General features: G+C 39.9%; 1 protein-coding gene across 3 annotated transcripts in view; it reads right to left on the minus strand.

The window, feature by feature from the left end:
* Positions 1-10,135, minus strand: part of LOC101863224 (ankyrin repeat, PH and SEC7 domain containing protein secG) — a 23,922-nt gene extending 13,787 nt beyond the window's left edge. The window contains exon 1 of one of the 3 annotated variants that reach the window (XM_035973273.1): positions 10,044-10,135. The gene's annotated coding sequence lies outside the window, so the exon portion shown is untranslated. Of the gene's footprint in view, positions 1-9,950 lie in introns of all 3 variants that reach the window. The other 2 variants (XM_035973274.1, XM_035973272.1) reach the window with 2 other exon arrangements.
* Positions 10,136-10,609: the final 474 nt, after the last annotated feature.

The following is a 10,609-nucleotide window of genomic DNA, read 5'->3' on the forward strand; positions in this document are numbered from 1 at the left end:
TTTCGGCTCTCGCGACTGCATAAGATTATATGAGCGCGCGACACAATAAACATTTTCAGTTGGTAGGAAATTTTGAATTTTGTCAGGGTGGCGGTCGAACCCTACTTTTATCGATTTTAGACCACCAAAGGATCTTTAACGTGCGCAACTTACACAGGGGACCTCCCAAGATTTTTCGCTCTTGTCCCTGAAGGCTAGGTGTAGATCTTTCCTACCAGAATATCAGGGGCATGGCTGAAAGACAGCAGTAAGGAGCCAAGGAGTAACAATCAGAAAGGCTGTCAAGAAAGAAGCCCACAGGAGGGGCAAAGGAGGTGAGGGGGTAGGGGCAGAAAGTGGAAACAAAAGCACATTAGAGAATAGGAAAGGAGAAAATTTTAGAGAAGAAAATTTTCCGTCGCTACACGGATTCGAACCTACGATCTATTGAGTAAGAGGCAAACATCTTAACCTCTACGCCACGAGAGCCCCCATTTTTTAATTGCAAGTACAAAAAGCGAAAGCTTGAATGCATAAAATCTATTCTTAGACAAGTTTCCCCTCCTTTGGTAGATCACTTTGAGCAAAGAAAAGCCCACAGATACAATAAAACCATCATTTAGTGCTGAGAAAGAGTAAGGCAGACACACTGATTTCTCAGTAAGTTAAAAACTGGTGTTGTATTTCAACTACCAAAAAAAAAGATCACTGGTTTCTGGTCTGGTAGATACTGGTACAGTATTTAAAACTGGCCTCTGATAAATAGCGCACACACACACACTTACAAACACTTACACACACACACACACACACACACACACACACACACTTACACACACACACACACACACACACACACACACACACACACACACACACACACACACACACTTCACTCTGCCCAATGCCAAGGGTAATGATTCTGCTATGACTAGACAAAGGAGAATATGATGTTATTTCCCTTCACTGAACCATAAGAAATTAAGATGGCCTTCAGACCTCCTGTATAATGATTAACTTGATTGCTAACTCACCGAGTCATGTTTACGAGAAAGGAATCTTATCACAACACAGCTGCCGAGTGGTTGCCATGTGCTGTGTGCAGTGAGTGTATGTACCTCTGACAACCACTTCCCAGGCGATATTGTGGGGCATATTTACTTAAGTTTAGAAAGAAGTTTCACTCTGCCAGTTAGCGGATGACATTAAAGAGCAGATGGCAATTCAAAGAGACAAACAATGTTTATGCATACGCAGGTATTTCTTTCCTTGCATCAGCAAATGATGGGCTTCAGAAAAGGAAGAGGGTGCACAGACACTATCTTCGCTCTCAGACAACTGAATTTAAAAAAGAACTGAATCTTGTGTCTGTAGACCAGGAAAAAGCATGATTTGACCAAGTAGACAGAAACAAACTGTGGCAAACACTTGCAGAGTAAAGCATCAGGGGACAACTGTTGGACAACATCAGAGCCATCTATACCAACAGTAGAAGCACAGTCGGCATCAAAGACTGGTTCGACGTGTCATCCAGAATGAGACAAGGGCGTCTGTTATCACAGCTACTTTTCATCATATACATGGACAAAATTTTTAAATACCAACCTCATAATCATAAAGCAAAAGTATTCATCGACAGGTGAATAATTTTATACTCCCTCAATCTGAAACTGAAATATCATTTACAGAGCTTCCATTAGATGCTTCATAAGAAAGCACAGCTGCCATGACAACAAATGGTTGCCATTTCCCTATTTTTTCTCCTTCAAAAGGTAGATCACCATGTCTGGAGAAGACAGTGGACCATAAAGTAAACACAACATGAGACCTAGAGAAACTGTCTTATAAAGAAGCCAAAAAGTAAAACAGCTGGATGAGCACGGTAAAGTAATTTTTAGAATGACAAACAGAGAAAGAGACAATGTTACATGCAGGTAAAAAATGCCTTTTTAAAGATGAAAAACGCTTCTCTGATATATATAATATAGCTCATCTCAACCGCAAAACTGTACAATTGAACTCGGTTTCAACGAACTCATATTCAACGAAAACTCGGACTCAACTAAAGAGTTGGATTCCCTGGATTTCTTATTCATAAAAATCATTAAAAATAACTTGGATTCAACGAACACATAAATGAGAAAGCTCAGATTCAACTAAGTCTCTTTCCAGGTTCTACCAATCAGCAGCCTCCTTTCATGCCAAACATGAGTTGTTAGCATTCACCCACGTCTTAGTGTGGGTCAGGGTTGAACAGGCGGCCAGCACACGTGTGACGTGTGACTGTGTGTGTGTGCGTGTGTGTGTTGGGAGGATGGGGGGCGGGGAACGTCAGTAGAGCTACAAATGAGACACATCAGCTTCTGATCAATATCAAAATGATTTAAGCTAATCTTAACACATAGATCTATTGTGCGTTGGACTGTGGAATCAAACGTTGCCGTACGTTAGGCTCTACACAGCAACATAACTTGTACGGCAAACAATACATAGGCAGATTTTGAACGAATTGGCCCTTTTGCACAGTGTGTGCTTAGTATCTAGAGTTCAGTGTATTTTCCTTGAATTTTCCAGCATTTCTTCCGCAATGAAACGAAAATGCTTTTCATCTGAAACCAAATTGAGAAAGTCGAATACATTATAATTACTTGCTCGATGCCTGTAATTGTCTACACCAAAACCTCATATTTGTTATAACAAACACTCAGATTCAACTACATCAAAGGCCAGGCATGACTGCTTCGATGAATCCAAGTTCTAGCGTATCATAATATAATCTAACAAAATCAATGAAAGTGGCACATTCTACGAAAAGACACTCTATGCAGTAAAGAACAGGCAACTTTTAAAGATCAGTTGCAAATGTTTCTCCTCTTTCTTTGACAATATATATATGAAAGTCAGATCCAACCAAGATAATTTGAAAATGTCCCTCATCTTTTTTCTTTACCACATACTTTTGAAGTTGATGTGTTTTCTTGCCCTTGAGGAGCGCGGCACATGTTATTTTTAAAAAATTCAGCTTCTGACACAAACATGAAGTTTATTTTCTGTACGCCTTTCCTGTTGGAAAGTGAAAAGAGGACAGGGGATTGACCAATTGATTCTCCTGGTTGAATGGATGTCTTCTTCTGTGTCCTCAACATGCGGCAAAGTGGCTATTATTACAACTTACATTCAAAGAAATTATGCTAAATAAAAGTATTACTGAATCAAGCTTTTTAACATGATAAATTATATGAAATGTTTATTTCTCAAGGCAGAGTGAAAAAGCCTTAGACTTTGATTGTTTTAAAAATCTTACAAAAAATCATTTAGTAGCTTGTTCAAGACAACAAGGAACATAATTTGCCACTCATTATTTTGCTGGATTAAAGTGCTTTGAAAAAACCTACACCTATTATCCTGATATAATTCTCTCTTCAATCATCTTTTTAAGTTCTGTAAGTATGTTTTACCTGGTCGATCTCTGACAATTTTTCACCGTCTGTTTTTCCAGTGAGAGAAAGATGGTACTCAAGGCCTTTGTCATATATAACTTTATGTCAATTCATTCAAGTGTCCTATTACATTGTTAAAGTATGTTTGTTGTACTAAACTGTCCTATGCCGGCTCTTTTCAGCATTCATTACCTCATTTTATTTCTTTTCTTGATCAAATGATCTAACTCCATTTTGACCTATTTTTATTTGTGACACGGCGCTGTGGAATCAGGCGCTCATAAATTCTTTGGCATAGAGTGTTATTGATATCATCTTAAAGCTTGTTTATTTGTCATGCAATCAGAACCAAAAAAAACCCCCATCTATCTTGAATAAAAGTTGAGATAAAATTACGATTGAAGGAAGGGGGGTCGGCTTATAGGAAAGGTAAAGTTAGCAAGAAAATGTCCGTCAGTCTGGAGACTTCAAAGCTTGAGTGTCCTTGGAAACTGGAAATTTACAATTCTTGTGTCTTCAATGAACGTTTTTCCAAAACATCCACACAGATATATGAAAAGGACATATATAAAAGGTGTTGAGGCAAACAAAGAAAATTGTTTTTTTAATTGTCCAACACCCAGAAAAAGGCCGGTTTCTTTGATTTCACTGTTTTGACAAGTGCCTGATTTCATTATAATTTGAGCTAACTCATTTATAGATTAATTTACCTATCTATGCTCCCTACAGAACTTTGCATGTGCCAAGACAGGTCAACAACCAAACAAAAATATTTTGGTAGAAATAAAGAAGTTAATCTATTTGGGCCAAACCTTTCTTTGGGTGCATACACAGGACCACAAAAAATTTTTTTTAGATTTACAGTAACATACATAGCCTACAAATTGCTCATTATATTGAGACAGCGACACCACCAAGCCCCCACATTTCAGATTCAATGTCTACAATAAGCTTGTTGTAGATTTCTCATCCCACAACTGTCTTAGGCCTACATCTCCACATGAGTCTCAAAAAGTATTCCCCCATCTGTAGACCATGTTTCATTCATAGGCTTAGGCATACGCCAATATCCAACATATATGTGGTGTTGAGGAAAAAAGGTCAACTTTTTAATGTGTAAGGTGTATGTTCAAAATCCTCCATTGTCTTTTGGAATGGAGGTGGCTATTCTCACCCTGGGTGAGAATAAAAATACGACTGACCTCTCACCCCGCGTGAGACTTGCCAGCGTTGCCAATTTTCACCTGGTGAGAAACAAGACCAGTTTTTCCTAGTTTCTGAATACTTTCTATCGGAGTGAATGATCAAATCGATAAAAACACAGAAAAAAAATGATGTTATAGCACAAAAGTAAACTAATCTGGTCGTCTGCAAAGATGCTAAGGCTATTTTACTTTTCGAATCGAGCCGAACTACGCCGGGTGCCATTTTGTTTGGCCCGGAAGTTCTCGCCAGATCTAATCTAGACTACTTGATCCTTCTCTCTCTCTCTCCCCCCTCCACCCCTCTCTCTTTTCTCTCTCTCTCTCACTGCCCGCAGACAAAATTGAACTTTCAACACAAGAGCGGTGTAACGCTTGTTTACACTGGTTACACGTGAACGCACACCAGGTGAGAATAGCCAAAAGGTGAGAGGCCTACAACAGCGCTATTCTCACCCAGAGAATAGAGGGGGCCTTGTCTTTTGGCCGGCTCTATTTCTCCGAACGATCGGGAAAATAAACTTGAACTCTATTTCTCCGAACGGTTTCCGTTCTCAAGATTTGTTGATAATAAGCGAATGGAGTGGCCGGTGTGTGTGTGTGTGTGTGTGTGTGCGTGTGTGTGAGTGTGCGTGTGTGTTTGAGCGTGTGGGTAAGGTGTGAACTGGGCGGGGGGGGGAGGGGGGGGGAGCGTGGAGGGATTTTTTTTTTACATGAAAGATTTTAGTTTTTGCTGGGTGACTTAATGCAAAATAGGTTACTGCCAAGGTCGATCAGTCTTGTTTTCTCGCAGTACCTTTTGAAGGTATTTTCAAATGAAGTGTAGTCCGGGAACGTTGCCCCAACCACAACTGAAGTATCTGAATATTCAGACATTTAATTAAGAATCTCTAGCTGTAGAAATTGAATTCGATGCAAAAAATGCTTCTTCCCAGTCCTCGCTGAATGGCAGAGTGAAAAGATGACGCCTAAATCTCGCAAATAACAAAAAAAGTCTCGAAATCGGAAACCGTTCAGAGAAATAAAGTTGAACTTTATTTTCCCGAACATTCTGAGAAATAGTCACTTCGTTGTCTTTTACCCCTTTTTAAATGCATTTTTTTAAAGCAAACATTGTTAATGTGTGTGTGTGTCCGAACCTAGTCTAAGGCTTCTAAGGACAAGGACTAAAGATCTTAGCCTTAGACTAGATATCTCGATCTAGTTTACAAGATTATTATGTTACAGGGCTGCCAACCTCAAAGTTCCCATTTCAGGCAGATTCAGGGTCAGTTTCAGGTAGTTTGGCCCAAAATCAGGTATTACAAAGACAAAGAAGGAAAAAACTAGAATCTATGATCGTTGCCCCATTGAACGCGCTTGCTTTCCGTGATATTGGGTAATTAAATTTTGAAAACTTGTTTGTGCATGCACATGTGTGCGTGTGTGTGTGTGCATGCACATGTGTGTGTGTGTGTGTGTGTGTGTGTGTGTGTGTGTGTGTGTGTGTGTGTTTGTGTGTGTGTGTGTGTGTGTCTGTGTGTGTGTGTGTGTGTGTCTGTGTGTGCACGAGCGCATGCTCTCGTGTGTGTTTATGTGGGGAGGGGAAGGGGGTGTTTGGGTGTGCACAAGTTAAAATGAACAGTGTGTATGAAATGACGCAGGGTTTTTTGGGGGTTTTTTAAAATCATTTATGGACTATCGTTCAAGGCACTATCATTCAGTATTGAATATGGAATTGAGTGCAGGGTGATTGCCAAAATGACTTCAAAAGCCCTAGCCCATACCAATACAGTGGAATCCTGTTATAACGAGAGGGAGGGGACCGGTGCTAAATGTCCGTTGTAGCAGGATTCTCGTTACTAGGGATCCAGTAATAAATTCATGGGAAATAGTAAAGTAGGCCTAATCTATGAGTTTGGTGTTCTGTTTATTCCTTTTTGTATTTCCACTGATGATGATTTTGTTCAACATGATCTCTAGGTCTTACTTGATCAAAAATCGAATCAGTGTTTCTTTCTCTAGCACTAGCAATGTTGACAAATCGGCTTTGGCGATCAGAAAGAAGGGGCTCTGGCTCTAAGCTAACTTGCCCGCTGTGTTGTTCCCCACCCCACCACACCCTGTGATGCATTGCGTCTGCTTGCGCACGTCACACATTCACTCCATCTATCACAGCATTGTGACCTCTCAATCGAGCACCAGAGAAGTGAGAGGCACGGTATGCCTAGATAATCTAGAATGGGCTGGCCTATCATCCGATGCGTTCTGCTTGTCTACGCACGCCCCATTATTGGTTCGCGTGGGCTCTCCCGTTCTTTGTTTCGCTGGATCAGCAACAACGTTCTCAAATGGCGAGGTTTTATATATATGTTTAATTGGTCTGTGTGCTGTGCACAGCAGCAGCAATATTCCGCTAACCGACTCGCGTGACTGTCTGATTGCGCAATAGCAGTACTTACTTTATTTACAAAGATAAAGAAGGGGAAAAAAAAACGGGTTTTAGAATAGTGTCTTTATAACAGACTTTTTGTTGTTTCAGGACTCGTTATAAGTGGCCTCCACTGTATAAACTAAAACATATTTCCTGACACTAGCATAGGACACTGAAGTCCTTAGTGACTTAGGTATGACAGACAATTAATTTTAACTAGTTTTACCCTTAAAATACAAAATGAATCCTGATTTGGGCCTGAGGAGAGGCAAGAAGAACATGAACTGCCAAAACCATGTTCAGTAATCACGCATTTTAAAAAACAAGCAAGACAAAAATCATTTTTATAAAACCTTTATAGTTTGGCTTAGGACAGAGAAAAAAGTGAAAATAAAAGAGAGCGTGTACTGAGAGCCGGAGCTGAAAGGACTGTGGGAGCGTGGGATGTAGTGATGCTGAAAACCTGGCAATCAGTGAATCACTGCATCATGGACTAAGCATTGATTTTTTTCAAAATTCTAAATCACAGTACCAGTTTTTAATCAGCAACAACCCATCATGATGCATATATAGGCATCCAAGATGTAGCTTTCCGAGGTTTGAAAATGGCATTTCCTCATTGCCACTATTCAATTTGTCATCCCTGACAAATTCGAGAATACCAACCTAGAAGAAACAATCAAGCCTCGTGTACGCTCTACTATTTCCTCATTTACGCACTTGATCGTCGAATGTCAAAGTCAAAACCACTTCCACTTATCGTTTTTATTTTAGCATCAGTTTCTTGCACCGCTTCTTTTTCCTTCTGCCGTAGACTTTATTGCATCAAATTCATCCCCTCAATTCCGAAGCCCTGCAAAGCTCCTTCCTACTTTCAATAAACCTTGATTACCCCAACAACCACCGGCCGGTCCTTTACTCATGCCGTACTCACGAACTCTCACAGGTTCATTGACCGGTCACGATGACGGGCCAGACAATCTAGAAATCGGAGGACGTTTGTTGTCTTTTTCTTCCTTTTTTTTCGTCATTATAGTGACATCCGTGAGAATTTATTATCGATTTAACTTGTATGGCGACACTGTGATTTTTTCAGCAAAAACTGCATCATATTACAATTTTTTATTATCTGTAAATCTAACGTTAACAATCTATCATCAGACAATTCTGAGCGGTAACGAAAGCGAAAGTAGATTTTGATTTTCCCAATGGAGTCTCAGTATTATTACACCTAGAATTACACTTCCGCCTGCCGCAATAGCCGCTTTTTCGCATGAAACGTACTCTCAGACTGGAGAAAGCCGAACGTAATTCACAAACGTGACCGGTAAAATAATGAACTCAGTAGCCTTTTCAGGTTTGATTTTGAGGACTTTGTGCATTTTCTCGGGTCTCAATGATTTTTTTTTTCAGATTCCCGGGTAATAAATTCCCGCAGTCTCCCTGTGTAGAATCCTCATTTAGATATATAGTACTGGAAAGTGGCTATTCTCACCCGCCCGGAAGTTCTCGCAAGATCAACTCCTCCCCTCTTCTCTCTCTCTCCGTCTCTTTCTGAATACTGTCTATCAGTGTGGACGATCAAATTGACCAAAACAAAGTTAAAAAATGATGTTAAAACACAAAATTAAATTAATTTGGTTGTCTACAAAGATGCTACGGCTATTTAACTTTTCGAATCGAGCCGAACTACGCGGGTCGCCATTTTGTTTTGCCCGGAAATTCTCGCGCTACTCCTCTCTCTCTTTCATCTCTCTCTCTCTCCACTGCCCACAGACAAAATTGTACGCTTTTAGTAGGCTACAGTTGTAATGGAACGTTTGTTCACGGCACAGAATTCTACAATTTTTCTGTTATCACAGTGTGTGAACGCAAAATTTGGTGAACGCGCACCGGGTGAGAATAGCCACAAGACTCGCCTGCACTATTCTCACTCCGGGTGAGAATAGAGGTGGCCATAGTACTGACAAATTCTCTAGACCAAGACAGATTTTAGAATGTTCTACTTCGATGCCGATTTTCTTTCTACATTCACAATTTTGTTTTCCAGATAAATGAATTAAATGCACAGATTTTCCAGCCGCAGCCAAAACCCGAAGATAGACAAAAAGAAAGAACATGAAAAGAAGGAGGAAGATTATCTATCGTGAGTAGACAACTTTTAGCCAATGTAATGCACATGAAAAACTATTGGCGACCAAACGGCACAGATAGACAATGGTCGAGTGTACGAAATGCGCAATCTGGCAGTTTCTAATACTCTTGTAACTTATTGCCGAGGGTTGCCGTAAATATCTCTGACAAGTTACGGAGGCAAGTGCTGATCGATCTCTCTCTCTCTAACGCATGGAGTTGATATGATCATGCTGCAAGAGCGGAACTTTCGGAATGTACAGATTTACGTAAAAACAAAGAAGAATGGAAGCATTGCAAAACGGGTTATTTCATTTTAAATTCTTCTTTCGGCTCCAATCGCAAATCTGGTAGTTTTGACATCTTCGGTATGGCGGTAGAACAGGCCCAAAATTGGTATCTACCGGAAAAATTGGTAGATTTAGACAGCCCTGAGTTATGAACGTGCTTTAAGAATCAGTTGTTTATCTAATTTTTAGACCCACATCCAAAGATCTGAGAAGATTAAACAGAACGACTTGGTCTTGATTTTTATCTTAAAACAGCGGTAAAACAAAAGAGGACAAGCTACACACTGTGAGTTATTAAGTAAGCCTTCTTAGATCTAGATATCTAGATCTAGAATCTAGATCTAGATATTAGATCTAGGCCTCTATCAGAGCAATCAATTCAATCTGCCAGTGCCAAGTGTCCGTGTGTGTGTGTGTGGCATTATGGCGTGACACCGAAGGTGACCAATCAAAGAGTATTATCGTCAGAAGAACTGACAGTTAGTCTACTTACCCAGGTGGTATAAAGGTACCAAAGACAGTGGCTGGAAACAGTACACAATATTGAACAGAATTAGGTAAGCCCCGAATTATTTACATCACCTACGTTGACATCGTGCGGTTGTAAAGTTTACACAAATCAAAAGAGACGTATTGTTGGCTGTTGGTAAACACGAGAGAAGTCGGGCCCATTAAAACTTGAACTCGAACACGAATATTTTTTTAAATAATCGAGTATCTTCTCAATTCTCCAAACCAAACCCTCGAGGAAATTTAGGCTAATTAACTTTGTTGAGTGTGTGTTGAACCAGAGAGTATTTAAAATCTATTCCACAATTTAAAAAGATTCAACCAACATATATGTTTAGTATTACAACTTCTCTCCCATCTGTGAAAATTTCGTGAATTAGATTTGATGAAAAATGGTGGAGTTACTTAAAAATTTTATAGAAAATCAATATTTTTAGACAACGTGCGGTGCAGGAAAATAAAAGACTGACTTTGTGAGGAAATGGTGGTGACAAACATCGGTACGGGAAAAATATAGGCGTTGGGTTTTAAGGCTATAAAATTTTAATAGTTGTAAGGGAGCCTGAAGAAGCTAAAAATGCCTACAAGTCAAAATGCATAATGTTGAGCCGAATCGGGACTTTTGAGGTGTAGCCCCCCCCC

The sequence above is a fragment of the Aplysia californica genome, unplaced genomic scaffold, assembly GCF_000002075.1.
Source record: "Aplysia californica isolate F4 #8 unplaced genomic scaffold, AplCal3.0 scaffold01093, whole genome shotgun sequence".
Taxonomy (NCBI): Eukaryota; Metazoa; Mollusca; class Gastropoda; order Aplysiida; family Aplysiidae; genus Aplysia; species Aplysia californica.